This window comes from Arvicanthis niloticus, chromosome 16 (assembly GCF_011762505.2).
Source record: "Arvicanthis niloticus isolate mArvNil1 chromosome 16, mArvNil1.pat.X, whole genome shotgun sequence".
NCBI classification, from domain to species: domain Eukaryota; kingdom Metazoa; phylum Chordata; class Mammalia; order Rodentia; family Muridae; genus Arvicanthis; species Arvicanthis niloticus.
This window is the reverse complement of record NC_047673.1, coordinates 14981266-14995954: the sequence shown is the minus strand read 5'-3', so window position 1 is coordinate 14995954 and position 14689 is coordinate 14981266.

Genomic DNA, 14689 nt, shown 5'->3' with positions numbered 1-14689 from the left:
TATCAGTAAGCTTATAACAGGTCTCTACTCCCCCACCAACTCTAAAGCTAAATGCTGTGTCATCTGAAACCCATAAAAGAGATTTCCCAGAATTCTTTTAGCCAGCCACATCAATGGATTGGACTTATATATTAATTTATGACGTTCTAATGTCCTCTTCCACAGTAGAACATGTCGTTCAGGGTAACATGACCCCATTTTTAGGCCCCATGGTCATTCCTACTTGACTGAGAGCAAACTGTTTTCTGTATCTTTTTTTTTTAAAGAGCCATTTTCTGTCAACAGCCCCCACATCACAAATTTGAGTTTATTATTGTCGTGAATATCAATTGCACATATATTAGTATATGAGACTTTACAGTTCCTATATTGTTCTATACAGTCTATACTCGACCACAATTACCAACATTTTAAGCCTTTATGTTGTTCTTTCCTCCAATGTGTATTTCTGTGTGTCTGTCTGGAACTTTTTCGCAATTGTGCTGGTGACAAATTCTCCTTTTGCTTGTTTGTTTCCTATACACTTTATTGTTCTTCATATTGGTTCTATGCTCTCTTTGGCAAAGTTTGTCTGCTTTAATTCTTTGCCTTTTAAAGTTGCCTTTCCGATATCTGCTGCTTTCCCACATTCCTTTGCACTGGTGCAGACAGAGCCCTACCTCTAGAGACTCAACTAAACATGGGTCAAAAACACGGGGAAATTGCTGCTACCCGAACATTCACAGACAACAGACATCATCGCTATTGCCTAAATGATACGATGCGGTAATTACATACCATTTATATCACAGTAACTTCTACAAAGACTCTGAAGTGACGTCTCCAGGAGGCATGATAGGCAGGTACCATACTGGCAAAGCACAGCAGTCTGAAGGGCTTGCATATCTGCGGATCCGGCGTCTCTGGGAAGTGCTGGAAGTTACTCTCAGCAGATACTCTGGGGGAGCTCAAATGATTTGCCTTCTTGTCTTTTAACTTTTAAAAGTTTTACTTGTGAGTTTTTCCTTATATTCACCCCCACATGAGTTCATAAGTGAAATAGTAACATCCAGGAAGTTCCTCCAATTCTGTGTTTACTGTATTTTATCTGTTTTAGGAAAATTCAGAGATAATGTCTTATATTTCTTTTTCTCTGAGGACACAGTTTATATATAGTCAGAGTTGTTCTGGAAGAGGGAACCTCAACTGAGAAAATGCTCCCACCTTGGCTGGACACAGTGGTACACGCCGTTAATCCCAGCACATGGGAAGCAGGGGCAGGAGAATCTCTGAGTTCAGTCAGCCTGGTCTCTACATAATGAATCCAGGATTGTGGGGCTATGTAGAGAAACCCTGTCTCAAAAATCCAAAAGAAAGAGACAGAGACAGAGAATACCCCCACCAGACTGGACTGTAGGCAAAGTGTGGCCCATTTCCTTGAGTGATTTGAAGTGGGAGTAGCCAGCTCACTGTGGTGATGCTACCTCTGGGATAAGGGGTCTGGGTTCTATAAGAAAGCAGGGTAAGCAAGCCATAGGAAACAAGCCAGTAAGCATCACCCATCCATGATCTCTGTATCAGCTCCTGCCTCCAGGTTCCTGGAAGTATAATAATAATAAATAAAAAGCAAATAAGTTGAAGTCTTTTCTCCCCAAGTTGCTTTTGGTCATGGTGTTTTATCACAATAGAAAAGTAAGACGATGTATATTTTCTAGCAAGCTGTTAAACCTTAATCTTGCTCATATTTTAAGCTGCCCCATTGTAAGATGATGGCAAAAATAAATCCAATTCATTTTGAGAAATTACCTATGTATTTTCTCTACCTTTGCATCTATTTTCATAAAGACATCAATCCCTATTGTTTTAAAGCTTTTATTGATTCCTGTAATCGCCGGACCTTCGGTGGATGTGGTGTCTGCAGTTTTGTTGTCTTTTTTCCTTTCTACTGTCTGCTCTGACTCCCCACTTGCCTGGTAATTTCTTAATAGAGACCCACATGTTAAGTATGTAGAGGCGCCAGGCAGTGGTGGCGCATGCTTTTATTCCCAGCACTTGGGAGGCAGAGGCAGGAGGATTTCTGAGTTTGAGGCCAGCCTGGTCTACAGAGTGAGTTCCAGGACAGCCAGGGCTACACAGAGAAACCCTGTCTCGAAAAACAAAACAAACAAACAAACAAAAAGTATGCAGAGGCTCTGGCTGGCATCCCACACATCCAGAAAAGACTCAGCTTGCCCTCTGCAAGACAGTGAAGGGAAGGCCATTTCTTATCAAACCACAAACTGAGTTAGCTGAGGTTATATCTTATCATGGGTTCATGTGTCTCTCTGTTCACACTTCTGTAACATTCCAGGGCTGCAGCTGGGAGACATGTTTATTTCTTCACTTTGATCCAGCTTCCTTGTGTCCACAAGTCTGCCCAAAAGGCCAGTCTGCTTCTCTGCTGGGCTTTTGAGTATTTGTCACTGTGTGGTGTGTGTGTGTGTGTGTGTGTGTGTGTGTGTGTGTGTAGGTATCCATGTGTATAGATGAAGATCAGAAGAGGGTATTGGATCCTCTGCAGCTGGGGTTATAGGTGATTTCTGGGAAATAAACCTCACCCAGGCTTTATAAACCAAACAGCAGCTACTCTTAACCCCTGAGCCCTCTCTCTAGCCCCGATACTTGGCTTCTTAACCACCTTCTTGAGCAGCTCCAGAATTTGGCAGATGAGTTGAGACAAAAAGTGGTGATATCTTGGGTCAGCTCACTCATTCTTTATCTTTGGGAATTTGGGTCCCTGTCTCCTAAACTCTCCTGGACAGACATAATTCTCATTGGTGTCTTTGTAACTTAGAGCTTCCTTTTGTATTCAGAACCAAATTCCAGATGGTGGAGTGATGTCTAGATTTTCTCCAGGAGACACAGGTTCTGATTAGCACCATCTGACCCCTCTGCTGCTTCCATCCCACTTCTTGTCTAAAACACCCTCATTCTCCTCAGCCGAGCAACCAGCTACTCTCCTCATTCTTGGAACAAGGAAACTTTTTTTTTTAAGGAGAAGGAGAAGGAGGAGGAGGAGGAAGAGGATGAGGAAGAGGAGGAAGAGGAGGAGAAGAAGAAGAAGAAGAGGAAGGAGGAGGAGGAGGAGGAAGAGGAGGAGGAGGAGGAAGAGGAGGAGGAGGAGGTAAGCATGTGACCTTCCATTGAAATAGAAAATACATGAGCAAGACCACCTAATATATCAAGATATAGTATCCAGCAATAGCTATGTGTCACAGTCACCTGAGTACTGAGAAGGGAATTCCACACCAGACCTGGCTAATACTGAATTTCTGAAAGTGAGATGAATTCAGCTCAGTTTTTAACATCTTTCCAGGTAAGAACAGTTGCTATTGCTGTGATGGAGTAGCAGGGGCTAGAGTTCTTCTCCCTTCCTCGTACAAATGGAAAATCTGACAGAACAGGCAGGACAATCTTTAGACTTTGGACAACAACAGACCAGCGTAAGACAGTGATCTATAAGGTAAGAAAAACAAACAGAGTCATTCAGCTGCCCCCACCTAATGTATTGTCATAGTTTCCAGGCCCCAGTTCAAGAAATATGCTGACTTGAAAAGACAGATACCAGTATTTGGCAGCCCATGGCAGCGAAGGGCCGACAATCAGGATTTGGCAGCCCATGGCAGCGAAGGGCCGAACGCTGGAAGGGTAAAACTCCAGATACCAACTGAGGGGTCTCCCTGACTGTAGGGAGAAGTACTGAATTGTACCTGCTTCAGAAAAAACTAACTGGAAACTAACTGCAGAAAGGAAGCATCTCAAAGGGGCAGCAAAACAATTCCCAGAACGGAAGTCGACCCGGGCTGTGACTAGCAATGATAGAAAGACCTTACTCCCCAGGAGTGCGCAGTCTCATAGCAGTGAGGGTGAGTTAGTCCTCTCCGTGCCACAGGGAGCAGGAGCTTCTGTAGCACTAACTGAAAGAGTTCCAAATAGAAGAAAAGTGTCAACCTGCAGTTCAAGTTCAACAAACGCCAAATCGGGGAAATTTGTAACCACACTGAGGCTTGTTAGCATTTTCTCTCATACGTCTTCGGAATCTAGCAATGGATTTAAGAATTACATTATAGTAAAGTTGTTGAAATCCAGTAGAACACCTAACATCCACCAGAGGAAACACACACAAACATACATACATACATACATACATATAAACATACATACATGTAAACAAAGACAGAAATTACATCAGGCTCTTCATGAAACCATGCAGCTAAAAAGAAAGCACATATTAAAACTTGAAAATATCAACAATAAACCCAATAAACCTAGAATTCTTTTTGGTTGGTCGGTTGGTTTGGCTTAGTTTTTGGTTTTTGGATACAGCATTTCTCTGTGTGACCCTGGCTGTCCTGGAACTCACTCTGTAGATCAGGCTGGTCTTGAACTTAGAGATCTATCTGCCACTGCCACCCAAATGCTGGGAATAAAGCTGTACACTACCATGCCTGGATGAACCTAGAATTCTTAAATCTTTCAGAAATGAAAGTATAATAAAATACTTTCAAACATGCACATATAAACAAACGATGACAATTTAGTATGAACGGAACTGCTAAAAGTTGAAAAAAAAAAACTCTTAAAAAAAAAAAGAAAAATTCAGTTATATTAACGTTTAACCAGACAGGGGGTCACTCATCTGTGGTCCCACTACAGTTTGGGAGGCAAGGCAAGAGAAGCAGAGTTCAACAGCATCTTGGCAACATAGAGTTTGAGGCAAGCACACACTGCTTGAGACCCTGTCTCAGAAGAAAGGAAGGAAGAAAGAGAGAGGAGAGAGAGAGGAAAAAAGAAAGAAGAAAAGAAAATCCTAAGTATTTATAAAAAGATATTAGGGGCAGTAAAATGTGAAATGTACGATTAAGTATAATTTAACATTTAATCGATAAAATACCTTTAAAGCAAGTTAATAACATTGTATTGTGAGGTTCAATGCCTGAGGGCTCTCACAGGTAGCTTTCAAAGAAGGGTTCGGATCAACAAGGTGCTGTAAGTTTCTCACATGGTTTCATTCGGTGTCATAACTGTCTAATCAAGAGGAAACTGTCAGAACGTATGTGACTTTCCATTGCAGCTCACTTTCGCTCTTGCCTTCAGCAACATGTATAAACTTCCGTCGTCCCAGAAACTGTTAAAAATGTCTGCTACTGCATGCACAACTAAAGCTTCCCTTCAGAGTCTGATAATAAATTCTCTGGAAGTTTAATAATTCAAGAGCAACCCTGCTTTACCAATTAGAATCTCCTCGAGTCATTATCAATAATGCCTTATTTTCCTGTTAATCTGTTTTTACATAAAATGAAAAGTATGCAAAATGTTTCAAACATATATTTCCCGTTGCAATACAGACACACACAAAAAAAATTAGCCAGTCTTAGTCATTATTCTTCCTCTCTCTGAAGAAGGTGGCTGAATGTTTGTTTGTTATACTTATATAAGTGATAGAAACACAAACTGGAATACAAAACACAAGCATTGTAACCATAGTAGAAAGGCTTTAAGACTTATACCAGTTTTGATGGCCTTATGAGTGGACAGGGAGGCTGAGTGTCTACTGTCTGCCTCTCTAAAACTTGTCCATAATTTGAATGACAAACACTTGTCACCAGGCCATTCTTTTGCCTTCCATACAAACTTTTATAAGCCATACTTTAAAATGTTGTGTATTATAAGCTGTACTAAAGAGGGCTGGAGAGATGGCTCAGCGGTTAAGAGCACTTGACACTCTTGAAGAGGACCTAGGTTCTGTTCCCAGCACCCAAATGGCAGCTCATAACTGTCTGTAACTCCAGCATGCATAAAATAAAAATAAATCTTTAAAAAGGGACAAATTACTGGAAAAATAAGGAATGCATGAAAATATTAAGTTATTAAAATATTTGACTAATGAGATTTATATATAACTTTAGTTCCTTTATACTGGGTGTGTTTCTGTTTTTAAAACCATATGGGTTGATTTTTAAAATGTTAACATCCATTTTGAAAAACCATGTGTTCATTCTTTTAAACATACATAGGAAAATTACACACACACACATGCACATACACTCACACATGCACACATGCTCACACACACAAACAGAAAAAATTAAATATTTAAATCATTGACTGTCTGTAAGACCTGGATTCTAATGCTGACTTTGCCTTACTGTGTGTTTTAGTCATCTTACATAACCACAGGATGTAAGATGTAATCTTGGGGTAGGTAATTATAAAAATAAAAAAATAAATAGACAAGAAAAATATCCACAGGGTTCTTGTTTCTTAGAGTCTCTCAGGTAAAAATGTAAGCCTTTCTTACTGGCAATGTGTCTGTCTTATCTGGTGGCACAATGTGGATATTACCATTTAACTGACCAATTGATCACAACCGGTGAAAACAAAAGTTGTCTAAGCATATACACAAATAAACAAGCTCACTACATAGAGGTGAAATAGGTTACTTTCTTTGAGGGATGGTAACAGCTGTCATTCACCATATATTTAGTGGATAATATTATTTAAAGGAAGGCTATAGTGAGCTAAAAGTGCATATTTGAAACTCTAGAACAACAAATAAAAATAATAAAATGGAGATAAAGTGAAAGAAAACTATTGAAAATAAAATGGATCCCCAAAACAGCAAAGGAAGAAATAAAGAGAATGAAAAATGAGAAAAAATAGGAAATTATAGCACGATATATATTTACACTCAACCATATTGATGATTACATTAAACATAAATGATTAAAATATACAGTTAGTAGGAAGGGATTATTGGATTAGCTGTAAGAGCATGAACCAAATACTTGCTATCTACAAGGAATACATTGTAGATGAAAAGAGAGGGATGCGAAATATTTGCCAGGTGAGCACAATAATGGTGGCGCTGGCACTGTTACTAGCTAGTAAAAAATAGTAAAGAATTCCAAATAGAACTGGGACTAGTAAAGGATATTTCACAGTAATGAAAAAGTCAATTCATCAAGTGGACCAAATAATACTAAATGTTTATTAAAATAAGTGATGGTTAAAAAATTAGAAATGAAAGGAATAATAAGTCAGTGTACTTTCTACTGCTATCATTTAAAGGGGGGGACTGTGGGGAGCCGACAGAAGGTGGTTATCATCCTTGCAGCCATCTTGAGCCATATACTCTGACAAGAGACTTATTTACAACAGCCTACAACAGCTGAGCACACTCTGATAACATCTTGTTTTAGATACTCAGGATCTTCCCGTGGGTGTGTGAGACTTACAGGTGTGTGACTTAAAGGTGTGATTTAGAGATAAGACTTAAGGGTGTGATTTAAAGGCATGACTTAGAAGTGAGACATATAAAAGGGAGAGGCAGACAGAAGAAATTATTAGACACCGGAGACTCGAGGAGAATTAGACATTAGACACTTGCACTTGGAAGAAGGTTACTTGAACTCGAGATTAGGCACTTGACTTGGAAGAGACTTGGAACTGGGATTAGGACTTGAGACTTGGTGCCAAAGCCCAAGACCTGAGACTTGGTACTAGGAACTAGGGACTTGGAGAGAAGAAGAGAGACTGAAGAATAAACGGGATTAAATCACACTCTGTCTGGTCTCCATTCCTCCCGTCTGTCCTCACTCTCTCTCTCTCTTGCTGAACCCCGACCCACTGACTGGAGTAGCTTGGGGCAGTGTGGGCTCTAACAATTTAGCCCCCAAAGCTTTTGGCAGTGTGGGTTCCAACACCGATAGAGTGGTCCGAGTCATTTTGGCCCCTAAACGTGGGGTAGAGTGCTTCTCAACAGGGGACAAAAAGCAACCTGGGAGGAAGGGTTTATTTGTCTTACACATTTTCACATCATAGTCCATCACTGAGAGATATCAGGGCCAGAACTCAAGCAGGAACCTGGAGACAGGAACTGAAGGAGAAAAGTGACCACGGACAAATGCTGCTGACTGGCTTGCTCCCTATAGTTTGCTCTGTCTTTTTCTATTATACTTCCTAGGACTGCCCGCCAATGAGTAGCCCACAGTGAGCCACACCCACATCGAGCCACACCCACAGATTGATCATTAATCAAGAAATTGCCTACAAACTTGCCTCCAGGTAATTTGATGGCATTGTCTCAACAGAGGTTCCTCATTTCAGGTAATTCTAGCTTATCTCAATTGACAAAAGCTACCTAGCACAAGTAATGATACTTGAACAGCATTGTCAAAAATCTCGTATAATTGTGGTAAAACTTTATACCCAACCAAAGAAAATGCCATGCTACCTGCCAAAGCCCAAACAAGTTCATCAAGATGGATTACATTGTATCTCATAAGATAGTTTAAAATTTTCAAAGGTTGAGATTATGTGAAACAATATCACTGTCCAAAATATAATTATTAATTATAAAAGATTATTTCTAGAAGTTACCTGGAATTATAAAGTATATATATACAAATCAAACAACACACAAGTCAAAAAACGTTATAAGAGGAATAATTTATTGAGTGAAAATGAAAAAAAAATACAAGTTTGTTGACTATAGCTAAATCTGTGCGTAGGAGCAAATTTAGAATAGAGTGGTGGGGCTGGAGAGATGGCTCAGCGGTTATGAGCACTGACTGTTCTTCCAGAGGACCTGAGTTCAATTCCCAGCAACCACGTGGTGGCTCACAACCATCTGTAATGGGATCCGATGCCCTCTTCTGGTGTGTCTGAAGACAGCTACAGTGAACTCATATACATAAGTAAATAAATAAATAGAACAGAGTGGTGGCGGTGGCTGCAGCTTTTCGGGATAATGTCCAGTATCCCACTCTACTCTAGAGAGCAAATGTATTAAATTAACCAAGTATCCACTCTAAAATATTTTAAAAGGGAATATAATTCCCATGGTAAGTAGAAAATTAAAGATAACAGTAACCAACTAGACAAAAAGCAGAAAAACAATGAAAATCCAATGAAACCAAAAACTACAAAAGTATTAATAAAACAGATCAAGTTCTATGAAGATTGACTGGGAAAACAAAATAATAATAAAAGTAAAAAGTCACCAATATGAAGAATGAAAGGGAGACAAAGCTTTAAACCCCAAGCCCGTTGAAAGTAAAGCTGAGAACAGTGGCCGCTCACGTGGTCCCAGGCACTCTGAGGCTAAGGCAGGAAAACCACCTGAGCCTACCAGTTCCAGGCCAACCTAGAGAACAGAGTGGGGATCACCAATCAACAAGGGAAGCAAGGCAAGTAAAGGTGTCAGGGACGTGGTTCCACAGACTGAATGCTTGCCTACAGCTGTGGCACTCACCTGTCACTCCAGCCGCCACCGTGGGGGCAGCAGGAGAATCTCAAGTTCAAGGTCACCTTTGACTACTGTAGTAAGTTCAGACCAGCCTGGCCTACATGAGACTGGGGGTTGGCGGGGAGGGAGAAATGGGGGAGAAAGAGAAAGAAAATAAGGAGTATAACGAATAACTTCATGCCGATACATAAGATAAAACTTATATAGAGAAATTTTCTTGAAAGACATAATTTACTACTAGCCACAATATGGAAACAGGTTATTTGGTTTTGTTGTTGTTGTTGTTGTTGTTGTTATTGTTGTTGTTATTGTTGTTGTTTATTTTCTTTTGCAGTAATGAGAATTGACCTCAGGGTCTGATACAAACTAGGTAAGTGCTGACCACTGATTATATATATATATCAATCACACACATCCTTAGCCCCTGTTTTAACTTTTTATTTTTATGAAGAGTCTTACTAAGTTACCCAGGCTGGTTTCGAACTTGCTGTCATTCAGACAGGTTATGAATTCTATGGCGCTCCCTACTACCATTCCCAGAATCTTATGCTGTCAATGTAATTAAAATTTATAGTTAAAATCCTTCCACTTGCCAGGTGTGACGGGGAACAACTTTACATAAATAATCTCAGTGTTCAGGAACTTGCAGCAAAAGGATCTCAAGTTTGAAGCCATTTGGGGCTACACAGTGAGACCATGTTGCCAAAGGGAGTGAGGGGCAAGAATCTGACAAGCTGGCACATGTTATAGCATGATGAGCCTGGAGGACATTGCGTTAAACGAAACAAGACAATCAAGACACACAGGCAAGGCCTGCTTTCGGTGATGTGAGGTACGTAGCGCAGTATAGCTCAGAAGCAGAAGGTAGAGTGGTGGTCACCAGTGGCAAGGGAACAAGAGGAGGAAGAAATAAGTTGTTTAATAGTCATAGAAATTTGGTTCTGCAAGATGGAATGGCTCTGAAGATGATAGCATTGGCTATACGACATTATCAGTGAACTTTAAAACACTGAACTGTATACCTAAAGCTGAACCAGGCAAAGTATAGAAAATAGCTTAGCAACTTGGGACTCAAATGGGCTTGAGATACTCTGTCTGTGTCTGTGTCTGTGTCTGTGTCTGTGTCTGTGTCTGTGTCTGTGTCTGTGTCTGTGTCTGTGTCTGTGTCTGTGTCTGTGTCTGTGTCTGTGTCTGTGTCTGTCTCTGTCTCTGTGTCTGTCTCTGCCTCTGCCTCTGCCTCTGCCTCTCTGCCTCTGCCTCTGCCTCTGCCTCTCTGCCTCTCTGCCTCTCTGCCTCTCTGCCTCTCTGCCTCTCTGCCTCTCTGCGCCTCTCTCTGCCTCTCTCTCTGCCTCTCTCTCTGCGCCTCTGCCTCTCTGCCTCTCTGCCTCTCTTCCTCTCTCTCTGCCTCTCTGCCTCTCTGCCTCTCTTCCTCTCTTCCTCTCTCTCTCTCTCTCTCTCTCTCTCTCTCTCTCTCTCTCTCTCTCTCTCTCTTCACACACACACACTCCAAACAAGGCACCCAGAAACCTGTTAGCAACCTAGGACCCCACCTGCACCGAGCTACATGCAGACCTCTCTCCTCCCTTTAACAACCGTCAAACTTAAGAGCCTATCCAGACATACTCCTAGTACATCTGGAGACTACAGACAACGGGGCAATCCAGCCTGACTGGTTTTAGGTGCCTGCACAATAAGACAAAACTGTGTTCCCAAGTGAACTTCTGGGAGCAATCCTGATTTACCACCTTATGCCTATGCATAAGTGGTTATGCACATGATTAAAATCAGGTGCTCTACGGGAAGGAACATTCATAGTGAACAAAGGCTGTCAATCAAATGGAGAACCACCCAAACTATGCCCCTAGGAACCAAACTCCTTACTCTCTTGAAGCTCATAGAAGAAAGCCCCTAAATAATAACTGAAGCTCTTGAGTTCTTCACTCAGCAGCCCACTGTCAATCTTGCTTTGAATCAGAAGCTTGCGATTCTTGCAAATCAGTGTGGGCTCTTCTTTCAGTCCTTTGCATAAGAAGCCAAAGACCTAGAAACACCTGTTTCAGACTCTGGACTGGTAACAAAAGTATTAACATAATAAGTTTATATGTTTTTTTATATTTGTTCACTATAAGTTTTTTTTTTTAAATCAAAGATATGTCTATATAGCAAGAACAAACATCTGAAGACACAGAATGTGTAAGACACTAATATTTACAATTACACCAAAATATGAAGTAGGGGAATTTTTGACAAAAAATTTCCACAATCTCTTTATTGAACGCTATAAAACATGAAAATAAAACAAAGAGAAATTAATGAAAAAAAATAATAGAAAGTGGAAAGATATGCTGTTATGGTTTGTATATGCTTGGCTCAGAGAGTGGCACTGTTAGAAGGTATGGCCTTGTTGGAGTGGGTGTGTCACTGTGGGCATGGGCTTTAAGACCCTCATCCTAGCTGCATGGAAGCCAGTCTTCTACTAGCAGCCTTCAGATGAAGATGGAGAACTCTCAGCTCCTCCAGCCCCATGCCTGCCTGAATGCTGCCATGGTCCTGTCTTGATGATAAGGGATTGAACCTCTGAACCTGTAAGCCAGCCCCAATTAAATGTTGTCCTTATAAGAGTTGCCTTGGTAATGGTGTCTGTTCACAGCAGTAAAACCCTGACTAAGTCATATACCTTCTATGGGAATAGGAAACACAGTGGGGGTAAGGTCCTATCTCTACCGCTCTGTAGTTTTGATGCAGCCACAGGCACAAACCAATAGGCTTCACTTGTTGAGAACAAGCTCATAGAAAAACTATTATGACAAAGGACATGGGTTGTCATATACCTTTGAGAAAGAACAGGTCAGACGGATTTCTAGTGCTCAAATGTCTTCTGATTTGCATTTAGAAGTTAATTTTCTTAGCAAAACAAAACAATGGACCTGGTGGCACCACGTTTAGACATGCACATTGCTGCACTTGCCCTCTGCACTACCGGGCGATTACACAACGCCTCATGCAATGCCCACCTTAGTCTCTTCTCTGGTGCTGTGATAAAAAAATATCTTGACAAAGGAAAAGTAGTGAAGGAAGGGCCTATTTTAACTCCCATTTGTAGGTTGCTGTTCATCATAACAGAAAAGTCTCAGTGTCAGGAACCCAAAAGAGCTGGTTACATACTCTGCATCTGTAATCAGTAGCAGAAAGCAATGAATTCATGCATTTAGCTTGATTGGTTGATTGATGATTGATTGATTGGTTGATTGATTGATGATTGAGACAGAGTCTCTCTACATAGGCCCAGCTGTCCTGGAACTTATTATATAATCCAATATTTCTCAACTGTGAACACTTATAAAGGCTTGAGACTCAGAGTAGTGGGGATATGGAACTTGAAGTGAACACCTCCTGTAGCCAGGCAGGACTGGCAGGGGAGGGATAAGGACACCAACCCATCACAAAACTTTTGGCCCAAAATTTGTCCTGTCTACAAGACATGCAGGGATGAGGGATGGAGCAGAGACTGAAGGAATGGCCAACCACTAACTGGTCCAACTTGAACAAGCACCAATCCCTGACACTATTAATGGCACTGTTACACTTGCAGACAGGAGCCTAGTATAACTGTCTGAGAGGCTCCACCCAGCAGCTGACTGAGACAAACAAATGCAAAGACCCACAGCCAAACGTTGGACAGAGCTCCGGAGTCTTATGGAAGAGTTGGGGGAACTCTTCTATTGAGGACCCTGTGGGGAATAGGAACTCCACAGGAAAACTAACAGAGTCAACTAGCCTGGACTCTTGGGGGCTTTCAGAGATCGAACCACCAAAGAGCAAACACAGGCTGGACCTAGGCCTCTGTGCACATATGTAGCCAATGTGCAGTTTGATCTTCATAAAGCTATTGCCTGCCTGTGGATCCCATTCCCCTAACTGGGCTGCCTTGTCTGCCTCTGTGGGAAAGAACACACCTAGCCCTGCAGAGACTTCATGTGCCAGGGTGGGAGATACCCAGAGGTGGCCTCTACCCTCTCAGAGGAGAAGGAATGGGGGAGCTGGGGGGGGGGCGGGGAGGGACTATGGAGAGACTGGAGGAGAGCAGCAATTGGGACGTGAAGTGAATAAATAAATTAATGAAGAATATATAATAAATACAAATAATATAATTATGAAATACAAGTTAAGAGTTCAGGGGGGGCTGGAGAGATGGCTCAGTGGTTAAGAGCACTGACTGCTCTTCCAGAGGTCTTGAGTTCAATTCCCAGCAACCACATGGCAATTCACAACTGTTTGCAATTCCAGTACCAGGGAATCTGACACCCTCAAACACCAATGCACATGCAATAAAAATAAATATTTTTTTAAAAAGAGTTCAGAGCACTTGCTATTCTTGCAGAGGAGCTGAATTTGGTTCCCAGCACCTACATGATGGCTAACAACCATTTGTAACAGTTCTAGGGAGTTTTGACACCCTTTTCTGGCCTCTTGGGGCACCGAATGGACACGGAGCAAGAACATACACCTGTGCATATAAAATAAAAAATAAGTCTTTAAAAACAAAAAACATGATTCCAATATGTAACACCACAGAGTAAACATTTCTATTTCAAAATTGAAGAATCAGGGAACTATCACAGCAAACCACGTTGAAATCCAACAGGGAAAATATCAACTCTTTCAAGTTCCATGTCCAGGGTCTGGAGTTGTAGTCAGCTAGCTACAAAAGACTTGGGTCCCCTGAGTCCTTCAGGTCTGCTGCCCTCAGCACACAGAAAATCCCTCCTGGGACAGCTCTGTTCTGTACTTTCACTAACTCTCAACCCAGCTTCCTTGACCTCCGTTGTAACTGAGGCTTCTCAGCAGGGGACTCTGCCCCAAACCCCCCACATTGCCTGACCTCAGGCATCTTAAAGTTTCTATTACTGTGACATCTTGCTGTGACAAAACACCATGACAAAAGCAAATGGAGAGGAAAGGGTTTATTTCGCTTTCACTTCCTTATCACTGTTTACTATCAAAGGAAGTCAAAACAGGAACTCACAGAGGGCAGAAACCCGGAGGCAGGAGCTGATGCAGAGGCCAGGGATGGGGTTCTGCTTCCTGGCTTGTTCCTCCAGGCTTGTTCAGCCTGCTTTCCAACAGAACCCAGCTCCACCAGCCCAGGGATGGCGCCGCCCACAGTGGGCTGGACTCTTCCCAATCAATCAGAAGGAAATGCCGTACAGGTTTGGCTCCAGTATGATCTCGTGGAGGCAATTTCTTAATCGAGGTTCCTTCCTCTCAGATGACTTTAGCTTGTGTGGAGTTGACACAATCTATCCAGCACACCAGGTGATTTCCACGAGCCCCTCAGCCTTGCATTCTCTATAACTTCAAAACCAAAAGAACACAGAAGGTGCTAGCAAGTGGAAAACAGCCTGTCCCCATGTGGACCAC